Here is a 17,677-nt window from a genome sequence, read left to right as displayed (position 1 = left end):
AGCTTTTGATATGGTCCCCATAGTATTCTTGCCAGAAAGTTAAAAAAGTATGGATTGGATGAATGGACTATAAGGTGAATAGAAAGCTGGCTAGATCATAGGGCACAATGGATAGTGATCAACGGCTTGATGTCTAGTTGGCAGCCAGTATCAAGCGGAGTGCCCCAAGGGTTGGTCCTGAGGCCGGTTTTGTTCAACATTTTCATTAATGATCTGAATGATGGGATGGATTGTACCCTCAGCAAGTTCATGGATGACACTAAGCTGTGGGGAGAGGTAGATACACTGGAGGGTAGGGAAAGGGTCCAGAGTGACCTAGACAAATTGGAGGATTGGGCCAAAAGAAATCTGATGTTCAACAAGGACAAGTGCAGAGTCCTGCACATAGGACAGAGGAATCCCATGCACTGTTACAGGCTGGGGACTGACTGGCTAAGCAGTAGTTCTTCAGAAAAGGACCTGGGGATTACAGTGGACAAGAAACTGGATATGAGTCAACAGTGTGCCCTTGTTGCCAAGAAGGCTAATGGCATAATGGGCTGCATTAGTAGGAGCATTGCCAGCAGATCGAGGGAAGTGATTATTCCCCTCTATTTGGCACTGGTGAGGCCACATCTGGAGTATTGCATCCAGTTTTGGGCCCCCCACTACAGAAAGGATGTGGACAAGTTGGAGAGAGTCCAGCGGAGGGCAATGAAAATGATTTGGGGGCTGGGGCACATGACTTACGAAGAGAGGTTGAGGGAACTGGGCTTATTTAGTCTGCAGAAGAGAAGAGCGAGGGGGGATTTGATAGTAGCCTTCAACTACCTGAAGTGGGGTTCCAAAGAGAATAGGGCTCGACTGTTCTCAGTGGTGGCAGATGACAGAACAAGGAACAATGGTCTCAAGTTGCAATGCGAGAGGTCTAGGTTGGATATTAGGAAACACTATTTCACTAGGAGGGTGGTGAAGCACTAGAATGGGTTACCTAGGGAGGTGGTGGAATCTCCTTCCTTAGAGATTTTTAAGGCCCAGCTTGACAAAGCCCTGGCTGGGATAATTTAGTTGGGGTTAGTCCTGCTTTGAGCAGGGGGTGGGACTCGATGGCCTCCTGCAGTCTCTTCCAGCCCTAATCTTCTATGATTTGAAAACTCATAAGTTGCTTGTCAAGTATCATCCTGATAAAATATACGTGGCAATGTTGTATGTGAAGTTATAAGATTTCCCTACATGATGTTAACATGTTCCAAACATCACAGCCCTGGGCAAACTGAGATTGGCAAACAGCTCTGTCCTAAACAAAGACGTGTGCTCTGCTTAATTTGCATTTAAGCAGTAAACAGAATAATCAAGCAGGAGGGGAAACAAAGCTCAAATAGGTGAGAAAAAGTCATCAGGGAACATCCTTCCAACTAGACTCTGTCTCCTAGTGCCCAGCTGGAAATTTTTTTTCAAGAGAGGGACTGAAACTATAAAAGGAGGGACAAATAACCTAAGGCACCCCTCTCTCTCCCCCTGCCCATCGCATTCAGTGCACCTGAAGCTACACAGGAAGCAATCCATGGACTCTGGGGGAGGGGTACAGTTTGGTCAGTAAGACTGCTGAAAGCATTCGGTGAGAAACTTTGCTTGAATCTGATATAGTTTAAGTTAGGCAGTAGTAAACATTTTATCTTTGTTTTTCTTGTAACCATTTCTGATTTGTATAGCTCATTACTTATTCTCCCTTAAAGTCTCTTTCTAGTTGTTAAACTCGTTCTACTGTTCTATCTAATCCAGTGTGTTAAAACTGAAATTCCTGAGTAAGTATTTGAGATAATAAACTGGCATATTATTCCCTTTAAGGAACAGCAGACTTAAAATATTTTGTACTGTTCAGGAGAAAGCTGGGCAGTACAGGACATACATTTCTGGGGGAAATTGGGACTGGGGATGTGTTGAGGTCACTGTGACAGGGTCATGACTCACCACCGCTGATGCCCCCTGCTGGTCACTCTGGGAATTAGATCTTGACTGCTCTGGGGCATCCTCACTGCGTGGTAACTTGCCTGTTGTCTCTGTTCTGCTGCCCTGGGACCTGCATTGCTCCCTGCTCGGCGGCGTCCTCTTCAGCACATTGTCCTCTGGCAGTGCCCACTACTGCAGTCTCACCCCCTTCTGGGGTGCGGGGGAGGTTAACAGCAGTCCTTCGGTTTGTGCCTGCCTTGGTGGCCAACCACAACCTCAAAGTCTAGCCCCTCAGTTCAGGAGCAGGTTGCAGTCTGTCTCGGCTCCACTCCTCTGTGGCCAGGTGCAGTGAGGGAGGGAGGAGGGGGGACCCAGGCCCACCCGCTACTCTGGGTCCCAACCCAGGGACCCTCTAGTGGCAGCCTCTCTCTGTCCTCTTTCTCTCCCCTCTCGTTTGCCTAGTTTCCCTGGGTGACTTCCCGTTTGCCCTTAGGCGCCTTCTTGACACCTTCTAGCAAGGGCCGCAGCCTGGCAGGTCTCTGGGCCAGAGCTCCGCTCTGCTCCCCCAAGCCTGCCCTGCACTGCTCTGTCCAAGGTGCTGCTCCTTAGCTCAGGAGCCAGTCCATCTCCCTCACTAGTCAGGGAGTACCTGCTTCTCCTCTGCTAGGCAGCCTTTATATAGGACCTAACCCAGCCCTGATTGGCTGCCTCTTTCCCTGCCTTGATTGGCTCTCCCCAGGCATTGGCTGATTGGTTGCTGATCTGCACAGCCTCTCAGGCCTGGTTCAGCCCTTTTCCTCAGTGGGTGGGGCACTGCCCCACCACAGTTACCCTGCAGTATAATCAAGGCTGGCAAGAGCCGGAGTGTAACCCAAGTGTGGCTGGCAGGCTGCAATTACACACAGACACTCATTGTCTGGCTTGTATGCTAAAAGGCTGTTTGTGAGCAGCCCCACATGGGAGCTACTTCAGCAAGGCATTGCAAAGCACCCAAGGTTACAGGGGAGGGATGACATAGCTGCTCATTAGTCTGGATCGTATCCTGGTATGTCACAGTGGCACACTGGTGTAGAAGACAAGAATACTAATTTAGATACTGAGATCTATGTTATCAGCTTTCTGGAGTCAGAATGCTAGGGCTCTGCAGATGATACAAGCTTCTGAGAAGCATAGCTTTTGGACTCTCTGCTGAGATCACGTTCTGTTGATACAGAGGATAGTTTTGGTTCCAAAGCATGCTTGATACCATGGCTCTTGGAGGAACTTGAAGTCTTTGACAACTTCCTGGTACCTGGACTGCTTGGAGCCTCAAAGGTACCTACTCTGGAACCTAAGGTCTCATGTGGTGACCAAGATTTCTTTGAAGAAGGTTCTCTAGTGGGAGACTCAGAATGTCTCTTCCTTGGAGCCTTGTCATTACTTTTGCTCTTATCCCACGAAGATCTTGATGACTGGTTTACAGAGGTAGATGGGGCACTAAGTGCAATTGAAGGCTGGTGTATGGCGGGGGAGGGGCGCCTTGAGCCCAAGTCTAAAACTGGTCTCAGGTCTTGCTCCATCATGAGGATCTGAAATTTAATGTGTCTGTTCTTTTTGGATCTGCTCTTAAAAGTAGTACAAATCTTAGATTTGGATGGTGTATGAGTGTCCCCTAAACAATGGAGTCACTGAGAATGACAATCGCTTATTGGGATAAGATGCCTAGGAGGAAAGGCACCGCATGAAACTTGAGAAATCTGGCATAACAAGCGACAACTCCTGAAGATGGCTCCCTCAAAAAAGTGCATATTTGAAGGGAGAAAAAAAAGCAGAGATAAGAGGTGTTATCCAGCTAACAATAACAAACTAGCCTAAACTACAGTAAAGGCAAGCTCCAAGGGATAAAAATGGGAGCAAAAAATGCTAAAGGCTCCATCTCAGGCCTTCTGGCAGTTGAGAAGGAACAGTATCTTTGGTGAAAGAGACTGATGAGCCTGCACTAACAATGAGGCTCCCTTGCTAACAGTTGAAATCACTGAAAGCTGTGTTCAGTGGTGGGACCTCAAGACACAGGGGTGGTCTTAGTAGAGAGGGCAATAGTGGAATTAGTGACAGTGGAATAGCTGATGACAAATGAGCAGCGATGGAGCAGCTGATGGTGGAGTGAGTTGTGGCAGAGCAACCGACGGCGGAATGAGCCAAGGTGCCTTCCCCCACCCCAGCTGGGAGGTGAACTCTCATGAACGCACCTATGAACTCTGGGTCTTTGATGACTAGGGACAACAACGGTGAATGTGGTGCAGTGGTTCTCACCTTACCACAAGGTAAGAACCTGAGGCAAAGGATACAGCCCACTGTACTCTGGGGTGGGGGTTTTGCTCATGGTCATACGCTTCTGAATAATGCTTGTGCCATTTTCCCAAATCAATACTGGGTTACTTTCCCCTTTTTATTAAAAGTTTCTTTTCTACACACAGACTCAATTCTTGTGGGAGGGGCAGGGCTAGCTCCAGGCACCAACACAGCAAGCAGGTGCTCAGGGCAGCCAACGGAAAGGGGCGGCAAGTCCCTCAGACCCTCTCGGAGGGAAGGACCGGCCGCCGAATTGCTGCCAAAAGATGAAGCAGCGGCGGTAGAGCTGCCGATCATGGCTTTTTTTTTTTCCCTCTGCTGCTTGGGATGGCAAAAATGCTGGAGCCGGCCCTGGGGAGGGGAAGTAGTCCCTCTTAGATGCACCCAAGGGTGGTCCAATGGAATGGACATGAGCAATCTCTCGAACAAGAACTGTTTGTTTGAAACATTTTCAGTAATGTCTTGACATACATATTTTCTGAAATTATGTATAATATGCTATTAATAATTCTTGCCATTGCCTCATGACTGCAGCAGATGTTTGTTGAATGAAACAATCAATATCACTAGCCTATACAATCCTGAGATGGCATGAAATATCAGGCTTCATATTAAATTCCATACATGCATGGACATATACTATTTGCACCTAAATAGTTGTACTAGCATTTCCATTATAAAGGTGTTTTTGGCAGGAAGAGCGTTAATGTTCTGTTACAAGAAAATAGCAGATAGAAGGATGTAAGTACTGAGGTCAAAAGCTTGCAATAAATATAGCAGATAGAGATAAATGACAGATGCACTGATTCAAAATGGACATCATGAAAAATAATGCATTTAAAATTAAACTCCTTCTCTCATTTCAGTAAGTACAGTATGAGTCATAGGGTTTAAGGCCAGAAGAGATCACAAGCTCATCTAGTCGGACCTCCTACATATCACAAGCCATCAACACATCCCAGGCACATACTACACCCAACTACCAAAATTAGACCAAAGTCTAATAGCCCACAGGAGACTAAACTATTACATTCACAGGCAGAGAACAGGAAGGACCAAGGTACACCAATGCCCAAGACTCCTGCAATAGCAGGGAAATGATTAAGTGAGAGATACCTGGAAAATCCTGGCAAGTGACCCTCACTCGATGCTGCAGAGAAAGGCAAAAAACCTGCCAATCTGACTAGGGTGGGGGTGGAATTTCCTACAGACCCCACATGTGGTGATCAATTAGACCCCAAACAAGAATCAGCCAACTAAGCATGTGAGAGAGAGAATGCTCGGTGCCACCTCAGTGACCCACCCCATCCGGTATCCCATCTCCAGCCATGGCCATCTCTGATGCTTCAGAGGAAGGAGACAAAAAACAAACAAACAAAAAACCAACAAAATGTGTTGGGGAAGGAATCCTATCCTCAGTTTTGTAGAGCTGCTCAGCATTGGCTTGTTGCTTTTCCCATTGAAATGAATGGGAATCCAATAAGGCAGAATTAGTTCAATGCTGAGCATCTTTGAAAATTCCAGCCAACACATTAATGTGAGTTAGACATTTGGATTGTTGAGAGACTAGCTTAACCTCTTAGATGATCAAACTGAGGGAACACAAGTCAGGAACTATAATATTTAATGTGTCTCTAAAGAATCACCTCCTACTTTCTTCTTACCCACTGTCCTTCTTTGTAACTATATTACATAGCCTGTTAACCTCCTGAGTATCTTAAAGGGACATTGACAAGTAACTGTGGCCACAAATTTTAGCTTTTTGTTTGGGGAAAAAAATGGAAGACATATGAAAAACTGAGTTAACAAATGTAATTTAAAAACTGTCTTTTTATTAAAACATTCCCATAGCATTAGAAACCAAAACAGAAAAACCATTGGGTAAATACACAAGAACCAAAAAGAGAAATTGACCAATTAATTTTTGTTGTCCAAGCTGAGTGGAGTGACAAATGGGGAAATGATGTAATAACATAAGGTGCTATTAATAGAAAAAACAAAACAAAACCAAGCAACAATGTTTTTAGTAGATGATTTTTATCTTGGAAGTGTCTTGTTTAGAAGACAAAATGTGCTGAGGGAATGACTAGCATAATACTGTATATAAAAGATGACTATTAAAGTCATATATAGCAGTGGTTTTCAACTGGGTCAGTAGAAAAAATAGTTTTAAGAAAATTGTTGATGCCCATGACCCAACGGAGCTGGGGATAAGGGGTTTGGGAGGAGCTCAGGGCTGGGGCAGAGTCATTGGGTACAAGGGTGAGGGCTGCGGGGTGGGGCCAGGAATGAGGGGTTCTGGGTGTGGGAGGGAGCGCTGGGGTAGGGCGTTGGGGTGTGGGAATGGGTCAGGGCTCTGGGCTGGGGGGTGCAGGCTCTGGGATGGGCCAGGGATGAGAGGTTTGAGGTGCAAGAGGGAGCTCTGGCTTTGGGGGGGCTCAGGGCTGGGGCAGGGGGTTGGGGTGCAGAAGGGGCTCAGGGATCTGGGCTGGGTGTGCTGGCTCTGGGGTGAGGCCAGGGATGAGGGGTTTGGGGTGCAGGAGAGTGCTCCAGGTTTGGGGAAGTGCTCAGGGCTGGGGCAGGGAATTGGGGGCATGGGCTTACCTTGGGCGGCTCCCGGTCAGCAGCAGAATGGGGGTGCTAAGGCAGGCTTCCTGCGTGTCCTGGCACCACGGTCCATGCTGTGCTCTAGAAGCAGCCAGCAGGTCTGACTTCTAGGTGGCTTCGTGTGGCTCTCGCCCACAGGCACTGCCCCCAGCTCCTGTGCTCAGGGCAGAGGCAGTGCATGGAGCCCTGTGGCCGCCCCGCCTAGGAGCCGGACCTGCTACTGGCCACTTCCAGGGTGCAGTGCAGTGTCAGAACAGGTAGGGACTCGCCTGCCTTAGCTGGGCAGCACCGCCGACGGGACTTTTAATGGCCCAGTCGGCGGTGCTGACCAGAGTGGCTGTGGGAAAAAAAAAGGGAAGGAGGAGGATCCGGGGATCTACAGGCCAGTCAGCCTCACTTCAGTCCGTGGAAAAATCATGGAGCAGGTCCTCATGGAATCAATTCTGAAGCACTTAGAGGAGAGGAAAGTGATCAGGAACAGTCAACATGGATTCACCAAAGGCAAGTCATGCCCAACTAACTTAATTGCTCTGTGGGGAGATAACTGGGTCTGTGGATGAGGGGAAAGCAGTGGATGTGTTATTCCTTGACTTTAGCAAAGCTTTTGATATGGTCTCCTACAGTATTCTTGCCGGCAAGTTAAAGAAGTATGGGCTGGATGAATGGACTATAAGGTGGATAGAAAGCTGGCTAGATCATTGGGCTCAATGGGTAGTGATCAACGGTTTCAAGCGGACTGCCCCAAGGGTCGGTCCTGGTGCCGGTTTTGTTCAATATCATTAATGATCTGGAGATTGGTGTGGACTGCACTCTCAGCACGTTTGCAGATGACACTAAACTGGGAGGAGTGGGAGATATTTTGGAGGGTAGAGATAGGATACAGAGGGACCTAGACAAATTAGAAGATTGGGCCAAAAGAAACCTGATGAGGTTCAACAAAGACAAGTGCAGAGTCCTGCACTTAGGAAGGAAGAATCCCATTCACTCTTACAGACTAGGGACCGAATGGCTAGGAAGCAGTTCTGCGGAAAAGGACCTAGGGGTTACAGTGGACGAGAAGCTGGATATGAGTCAACAGTGTGCCCTTGTTGCCAAGAAGGGTAACAGCATTTTGGGCTGTATAAGTAGGGGCATTGCCAGCAGATTGAGGGACGTGATCATTCCCCTTTATTCAACATTGGTGAGGCCTAACTGGAGTACTGTGTCCAGTTTTGGGCCCCACACTACAAGAAGGATGTGGAAAAATTGGAAAGAGTCCAGCGGAGGGCATCAAAAATGATTAGGGGGCTGAAGCACATGACTTATGACGAGAGGCTGAGGGAACTGGGATTGTTTAGTCTGCAGAAGAGAAGAATGAGGGGGGATTTGATAGCTGCTTTCAACTACCTGAAAGGGGGTTCCAAAGAGGATGGATCTAGACTGTTCTCAGTGCACCTGATGTCAGAACAAGGAGTAATGTTCTCAAGTTGCAGTGGGGGAGGTTTAGGTTGGATATTAGGAAAAACTTTTTCACTAGGAGGATGGTGAAGCACTGGAATGGGTTACCTAGGGAGGTGGTGGACTCTCCTTCCTTAGAGGTTTTTAAGGTCAGGCTTGACAAAGCCCTGGCTGGGATGATTTATTTGGGAATTGGTCCTGCTTTGAGCAGGGGGTTGGACTAGATGACCTCCTGAGGTTTCTTCCAGATCTGATATTCTATAATTCTTACACTCTGCAACCCAGTACTGGGTCACAACCCGCAGTTTGAAAACTACTGATCTATAGTATACATATTTCAAACATCAAAGCTTCCGTACAAGCTCAAGATCAAAAAGCATGAAGCTTTGAACATTGACCAAGTATCACCTTACCAGAACAGAGACCTGAATACCTGAGATAATGAAATGGTTCAGCTAATTAAAACTAATTAACACTGCCTAAAATGCAACAGATGTAACACAGATAAAAAGAAATACTGTTTTATGCAATATACACTTAGCCAATAGACTGCACAACCAGGGATATTATTGATGGAAATAGCATAGTAAGTTTTGAAAAAAAGTTTCATTTATGATTAAGAGTTTTAATTACCCCTTCTATAATATTAAAATTCCAATGACTGTCACATCTCATTCTGCAACAACTTACCAGACAAGATAAGGAAGAAAACTCCCTACACATAGTTCAGTATTAGGGGGAGTTGTTTTCTTCTTGCATAGCTTGCAACACTGGTTAGAGACAGGATACCAGATGAGGGGAATACCTCCTGGAAACAGTGGGAGCTGCAGGTGCTCAGTACCTTAGAGGATCAGACCTTAAATTAACTTTACTATACTTTCTCTACGGCCATATTGTGCTATTAAAGAACAGGTGGGGCACGTGTAGATGTGTACAACCCCAGGAGGAACATGGGGAGGGATTGTGCTTCAGGGGGGCCAAAGCTCATAGAGGCAGCAGTATATATAATCTCCTAAATGCAGGGAAAAGTCAATGGGTAAAAATGGTAATTTCTTACACAGCAGATCTGCTCCCCTTCTGTATTTGGAGTCATATCTGCTGAGTGACAAGATTTCACTACTAATTCCTGCAGAACCAGCAAAGCTATGGAAGAGTGAATTGGATTCAGCTCTGGCTCATGTCTCATCTACACAATTGTTAACCAATTACCACATGAAAAACCATCTGTGCTACCCCATTGTCCAAGTTTTGCTCTGAATTACTGCTGCACAACCATCTGAAGGTAATAGGGTTGAGTTGGTGTAACTGAGGGTATATTTATTACTTGTGATATTATAATAAATGAATATAACCTGAGACTTTTATATCCCACACACTGAGTTTTCTGCCCTGGTAATAAGAAAAAAATGTTCTTGTAAACTGAGAAAATTTGATTGGGAAATCACTGAGAAAAATGTGGATGCCCCACAACCACCTAAACAAAGTCGCTTTCCAGAGTAGAACTACTTTTTGGTATACAATTAAGTAAGTGCATCATTACTAATATTTCCATTTTTACAGTATCTATCTTCTGAGGAGCTCACTGCAACTCACAAAAGTAAATATTATCCTGGTTTTATAGATTATGAGAATGAGCAGAAAAGTTTCTTAGATTTTTAAGGTAAGAAGGACCCATTATGATAATCTAGTCCATCTTCTTTTATAACAAAGGCAAATGAAGAGCTGAGTCATATCTTTGAGACAGGAACGAGCTTTACTTTTGTTCTGTATTGATGTTCGACAAAAAATAGTGAAAATAATTCTAATCCTGCAAACCTTCACTTCCTTAGTGGTCCTTATTCAAGTGAATAGTGTAACTGAAGCAGACACAGTCAAAGTCCCCACTGCAGAAATTGTGCTAACATGAGATTGAGATAGATCAAGTGCCTCATTGCTGAAGCAACAGTTCCACCAGCCTGGAGCCAGAGGAAAGTTCCAGTTTTAGGCATAAAAATTCCAATTCCCATCTTTAGAGGGTGTCAAATTGGACAAAACCCTCCTCTGTGTATGAAAGGGAATGGGGTCCTGATGAACCAAGAACTGATGTGAGGGTCAAACTCAAAGAGACATCATCATGAAGAAGACCTAGAACCAAGAGTTCCTACCATAAAGGTCTGGTAAGTTGAACAGTGATCTGAGGAAATGACTTTCCTGTAGAACTCCTGACGGCAGTATATGCACCTAACACCAATAAAACAGAGGATTATGAAATATAGCACTTTCAACCTAGTATTTTCTGAGTTGCAATTGTCTGTAGTGGACATGATGCCCTGAAACAGAGCCAATGAAAACCCAGAAATTGCATGACCTCTTTTAACTTTGGTTCCAAATATTAGGTGCTGTGAGAGGACACTTATGTTGAGTCAACAGGCAATGATTTTCTAGAAGGTTCCTAAAGTTCAGCAGAGCTCTGTGTGTGTGTGTGTGTGTGTGTGCGCGCATCCCAGAAAGAGGAATATGCAAAGACCACTCTGAAGAACTAGCAGTTATGCTGAGTGTTTATGCAACAGCCTCGAAACAACCATGAAAAGAAATCCATCAAGTATTGCTTATGCCTATGTTGTAACTACATGGAAGGGCAAGAACTTTTAATATCAACATTTTAAAGAATATTAAAGAATAACATGACCAAATTATGCCCTTAGCCATTAATCAGACTAATTCATGTGCTTATCTAGCAAAGCAAAAAATAGTTCTGCATAAAAATAGTCCCGTTCATAACATTTCTCTTCTACATTTATCTGATCTGGATCATAGCTGCTTCATGCTTCAATGCCCTTTGTCAAGAAACGGATGGAAAAGTCCTAAAGTCAAAGCAATAAAGCATCCATCTATGTTCAGAAAAGGCACATCTCAGTTCTCAGTAATCTGACCTTCCACCACCCTAACCATCCCCCAAGAATCACAAGGCCTCATTCTGACAGATGAGAGAATTGTGCAATTACACCCAAAGAACTGTGTGTTCACAACTGAGTACAGAACTTGTTTAGTAGAATCGCTTGGGCTGGGAACTGTAGAAGGCCATCATTCATGTGTTTTGTTTTGTTTTTCTTTTCCCTAGACTCTCCAGTAGGCATAGCTCACAAACCGATTTGAAGATTTTCTGGTGATTTTTATTCCACTAATTCTTTTGGAAACTTCTTCCATGTTCTAATTGAACTTTTACTATTAAAATGGTTTTATATTTGGATATTTAAAACTGATTTTCTCTTACTTCAACTAAAATCTTTTATGTCTAGCCTTATCTTTGCTAAGTAGTAAGACCAGTTTCTCCCCTTCTTGGTGGTACCAACATATGTAGTAATATGCCAGAATTACACTTCCTTCCTACCTCAACAGTCGCCAGTTTTCAGGCTATATTTATTTAATTAACTCAGTCTTTCCCCATAAAAAATTCTCTTCAAACTCACTATCTTTGCTGTTTTTCTGGGAACTCTACATAGTATTTCTATAGAAGAGTGGTCAGTACTGAACATACTTTCTAGTGGTGGTCTAACCAGGAGTGTATAAACAGGAATAAAATACATTGTGATATTTCTCTTAATACATCCCAGGGTTTTATTTGTGTTGGTGTTTTTTTTAGCTGCAATATCAAACTGAATATTCTTTACATTTTACTCCTCTTTCGTGCCTAAGGTCTATTTCTGTATTACTACTGTCCAGCCATTTTTTTTGTGTTAATATTTGCATATAATTTACACTTGTTAATTTTAAATCCTCTCTGTATATTTCTCTAATTTGACCAGAAGAGACTGCTGCAGTATCTCCTGAATGAACAGCTATTTCCCCATGTCTTGTATTCTTAGAAAATTTCATAAAAGCACTTTCAACTTCTTCCTCATGACTTCTCATGAAGACTTATCCTTAGTTTAGTGGTACAAAGAACAGTTGCTTCCATTCATAGGGTGGAAAAGGCTTGCTTTTAAAGATAAGTATTCACACTAAATTTGGCTTTGGCTCAAGGACCAAAAAAAAAAAAAAAAAAAAAAAAAAAAAAAAGTCTCTTTCCACTATTGAATATAATCTTTTTAAATTTTTACACACAGCTGCTGAGGCACTGTCTTTGTTCAGATGTTCACATGCATGTGTTTAGAAACTAATCTCTCCTCATTCTAGGTCATCCTTTTGACATAATAAACAACTACAGGATTTTCCAATAGTTCTAACACCAGTATCCTTGAGATCCACATTTTTTTTTAAAGGACTATTATTCCAAACCTATTTGCCTGCAGAAATGCCTGAAAAATATAAACACTGTGGGCCTAGTTACTCACATAACGCTCCTATTAAATCAGCAGAGCACTGGACTGGGACTCAGTTGATCTGGGTTCTATTCCTGGCTTGGCCACTAGTCTGCTGAATGATCTTAGACAAGTCACTTAATCTCCCTATGCCTCAGTTTCCCCATTGGTAAAAATGGGAACAACAATACTTACCTCCTTTGTAAAGTGCTTTGAGATCTACTAATGAAAAGTGCTATGTAGGAGTGGAGTATCGTTATTATTAAAGTGAGCAGAATGTGGCCCAGTTTACTCAGATCTGATTTTTTCTAAGAATTTTACTTAATAAAACTTAATTTGTTTGTTCTTTGGGAAATGTATAATATTTAGATTTTTCACATTCCTGGACATCTTATTACATTAATATTATTATTCAGTCCCCTGTAATATGGTTCATGTTCTATACACTAAAACACTGAAATATTCCTAGAAATGATCAGTGTTTTTTTTTTTTTTTTTTATTTCTTATAATAGTCTGGCCATCCCACAAGTTCTTGTTGATAGAGATTGGTGACTCACCAGCATTCAGTGCCAACATAATTCTGAGGACTAGGAGTTAAAAAGAACTTCAGCATCCCTCTGCTCCAGTAATATCCGGGAAAGGTCCCCTTTTTGTTTCTGACCAGAAATTTAGAACAATCAAAACAGAAACTGTCTGTGATGGGGTGTGTACTCCTTCAAGGCCTTGAAGAGGTTAATATGGGCCTGAAAGACCAATTATGGTACCTGGCTGCACCTGCAGGGAGAGCCAGGCTCAACTGATCATGAAATCCAGTTGGGCAGGAGCAGGCTGGTTAGTATAAAGGCAGGAAGTTGAACACAGACGAGGGCTACAGTCACTCCCTAGAGGGAAAGTGGGTTGGTCAGGGACAAGGAGAAGATCCAGGGGAAGAGTAAGCCTGGGATCCTACTCTGGACTAGGGAGTCCATCAAGAGGTTGAGAAGGGTGAAGTAGCCATAGGGAGCAGAAGAATCTTCGGTGGCAAACCAGAGATAGGCAAAGAAATAGAGAGGGTGAGTAGAAAGGAGCCCAAGGAAATAGCAACAAGGTCTGAGACTGAGCAGACCTGGTTGGTAGTGATACTCCTGGTTCCAGCCCAGATTCCCCTACCAGCCACCGGGAAAGGGGCACAGGACCTGGAGACTTGGAAGGTTGTCTGAGACAATGTCCAGACAGTTTGTCTGGTGGGACTGTTAAGGGGAGGAGTAAATAGTGACCTGGCTGGAAGGCTGAATCACAAAGAGGGAGCACCCCATATCCCAGAGAGAGTAGATACCATAGTGCGAGCACCTGATGGAAAGGGGTACCTGGCTGAATAAGAGCTACTCCCCAGATCCTGCTACGAGGGGTGCCCCAGCAGTAGTCTACTCCATTACGCTGTCCTCAAAGAATCTATGTTTGACAAGAAACTCAGAATGTGGTCACAGCTTCCAAGGGCAGAAGGGATCATTGTGAGCATCGTCTGACCTCCTATATAACACAAGCATACAACTTCCCCCAAAATAATTCCTAGAGCAGATCTTTTATTAAAAAAATCCAGTCTTGATTAAAAATTGCCAGTGATGGAAAAATCCACCATGACCCATGGTAAATTGTTCCAATGTTTAATTACCCTCACTGTTAAAAATATGTACTTTATTTCCAGTCTTAATTTGTGTAGCTTCAATGTTCAGCCATTGGCTCATGTTCTATCTTTCTCTGTTAGATTGAAGAGCCCATTATCAAATATTTGTTCCCCAGGTAGGTACTTATACTATACTCAAGTCACCACTTAAACCTTCTCTGTTAAGTTAAATAGATTGCGCTCTTTGAGTCTATCATTATAAAGCATCTTTAAATAATGTTCATGGCTCTTCTCTGAACTCTGTTCAATTTATTAACATCCATTTTGAAATGCTGACACCAGAACTGGACACATTCCAGCAGTTGTTGCACCAATACCAAATACAAAAGTAAAATGACCTATTTACTCCTACTCAAGATTTCTGTTTATGCATTCAATAATCACATTAGCCCTTTTGGCCAGTGTTGCACTGAGGGTTCACCTTCAGCTGATTATTCATGACCCCCAAATCTTTTCCAGAGTCACTGCTTCCCAGGATAGAATCCCCCACCCTGTACATATGGCCTATGTTCTTTGTTCCTAGCTGATGCATTTTAATACATCCAAATGTAACTGTATATTGTTTGCCTGCATCTAGTTTACCTAGTGATCCAGTTCACTCTGTATCATTGACCTGTCCTCTTCATTATTTATCACTCCCTCTATATTTGGGCCATCTGTAAACTTTATCAGTGATGATTTTGTTTTCATGAGGTCATTGATAAAAGTGTTAAATAATGTGGGGCCAGGAACTGATCCCTGAGGGATCCCACTGGAAACACACCAGCTCAATGACAATGCTGTGTTTGCATTTGAGATTGAAAGTTTTCTAAAATGTGTCTTTTTTAAAAAAATGGAAGTAAACCTCTGAAGTGTGGTTATGGTCAGAAAAGAAACTTTCAAAATACCACTTTCTTACTCAACAGTCTAGATACTTGTGTGAATTCAGCATCACAACTGCTTGCTTTAGTTTTCAGTAATTTAAATTTTGTTAGCACTGCAGGGAGAATACAATTAAGCGGATTCCATTCTGGCCAAAATTGAGTAAATAATTTGTAATGCACAATCTCAGTTGTAAACTTTCTGTGAATGTTGCAATTTTCTTTTTTAGCCACATAATTTCTACAAAGTATTGATCTTCATCTTATTTGAGAGCAATTTGTTGTAAGCATTCAATATGTGAACTAACAGGGAACCAAGGTAACGTTCACCCACCCCCCACCCCCAGAGCTTGGTTTAGTGCAATTCTCAGACTTGCTGCTGCTGCTGCAAATACTTGAAATTATAAACTTGACACTTGCTTTGTAATATTTGCCAAGACTAGCTGTTTTGGCAAATATTCCTGCAACTAAACTCATTTGCTAGAATATCTGCAAAAAGGGAACCCAAAAAGTGTGTGAACAGTCTTCCCCTATGGGTGCTCCACTGCAGGATGTGAGAGCCCATGCACACTTGACGGGAGATTGTTAATAGTAGCGTCCACATCTGCACATAGCAGCACCTCATATTCCCAGGTGAGGGCATACAAGGAGGCACAGAGCAGACCTGCTGCCACTCTAGCTCCTTCACAACCTCTTGCAACTTGAGATGGAGCAATTGCAGCATCTGCTGCTTTCAGCCACTCCCTGCCTTTCTTATTTTCCTTCTTTATTTAAATTTATTTAGCTTTTATTTTAGTTGTAGCGCAACTTGTGCTTGGGGTCTTTCCCCATCCTCCCACCTATCTGAACTAGTTGCCTCACACTTTGTGGTCTATAGCACTGCCTGGGTTATGCCTAAGACCCTGGGGTTCAAGCCCTACCAGATCTGCCACAGGTCTTTTCCCTGTAGCAAAAGCCACTCTAGCCATCTCCCACGTCTCAGAGAAACTCATGCTCCATCCAAACAGTTCCTGCTAGAGCTAAGGAGAGCTCTGTTACGAGGAGTGTCAGCCTTGGCTTTCTATCCCTGCAAGACCTTCCTTTAAACCCTATGCAAACTTTGAGGCCAGTGTACCAGGGGTGCAATGTTTCAGGCCATTCCAGGGACTATGGGAGTTCCAGGGGCAGCTCCAGAGATGAAATTCTCTAAAAAAAGACTCCTATTACGGACTCTAAAAAGAGTGGTAAGTCACCTCACAGGGCTAATTCTCAGGCTCTATGTACCCACAATAAGTACAGCCAAGGCTCCGACAGATGCTGGTACCACCTAAGAAGTTCTGATCAGAGAGGTCTTCCGTTAAGGGCGTTTCAGTGCTGTTTATCTCAGAACCATCTGGCACCGAGATGCATCTAAAATCAGGACTCTAAGACTACCTCTAGGGCTCATCCCCTCAAAGCCATAGAGACCACAAAGACCAACAGAGACTCCCTCTCTGATACTGTCCTCCTTGGGACATCAGCACTCCAAGTACAGAAACATTTTTGTCTGCTCCTCCGATACTGCATGTTGTCAGATGCTACCAGTGTGGTGCTCTGCTCTGTTCAATTTTGATATCAATCGGCTGCGTGCGCATGCTCCCTCTATGTGCTGTCCCAGCTCTGCGCAGATAGCTGACACAACATACCCGAGAGAACCCCCAGTGACCACAGACTCTAGTAAGGTATGAAGGCACGTCGGCCAGGTTTATTGTCAAACGAAGCACAGTAATAGTTCCCTCTAGACTTTACTCTACATGACATACTACGAATATGTGACCCCTGACAATGGACTCAGCTCTGTCAGTGGTGGGACTTTCCACTGCCCCCTAGGCTGGACAAAGACATCCACTCAGAGATGCATTCTTATACAGAGGTACAAACAAGTTACACATCACTCCTGCAACCCCTCTACGTAGTAAGGTGCCACCTCTCACCTTGTACATGTTTGTTCGAACAAAACAACTCTATCCATCATATTACCCTTTTGGCCTTGTCATTGGGATGGGTCAGCTTGTTCCTTGTTATCTGGGTGGAGTGTTCAAGTATGCGAATGTTCTCATATCTGGTGTCCAGTACCTTTTAGGTATGTCTCTTTTTGCAGCATCCTCACTCCTGCATGAATCCCTGTTCCAAGGCTCATTGCCACCTCTGGCTTCTATTGCTCATTAACATGACCCTCTAGATTTCTTTCCTCTAACGGTATGGCTACACTCGAAACTTCAAAGCGCTGCCGCGGGAGCGCTTTGAAGCATGAGTGTAGTCGCAGCTCTCTCACATACTGCACGTACTCCACATCCTCATGGAGTTTAGCCTGCAGCGCTGGGAGCCGCGCTTCCAGCGCTGCGGCACTGTTTACACCGACACTTTACAGCGCTGTATCTTGCAGCGCTCGGGGGGGGGGGGTTTCACACCCTTGAGCAAGAAAGTTGCAGCGCTGTAAAGCACCAGTGCAGCCATGGCCTTAGTATCTTATCTGAGGAACCAGTCTCCTCTCCCCTCACGATACCGTAAGAGTCCATTCACTAATACCACTTTGACAACTGGTGACTGA

At 44.1% G+C, this 17,677-nt stretch overlaps 1 protein-coding gene across 1 annotated transcript in view; it reads left to right on the top strand.

Moving 5' to 3' along the window:
- Nucleotides 1-17,677, top strand: part of ZFAT (zinc finger and AT-hook domain containing) — a 264,317-nt gene that overhangs the window by 64,697 nt on the left and 181,943 nt on the right. The window lies entirely within an intron of this gene.

This window comes from Gopherus flavomarginatus, chromosome 2 (assembly GCF_025201925.1).
Source record: "Gopherus flavomarginatus isolate rGopFla2 chromosome 2, rGopFla2.mat.asm, whole genome shotgun sequence".
Classification (NCBI taxonomy): Eukaryota; Metazoa; Chordata; order Testudines; family Testudinidae; genus Gopherus; species Gopherus flavomarginatus.
Note: the sequence above shows the minus strand (reverse complement) of the source record. Positions and strands in the feature narration are given on the sequence as shown.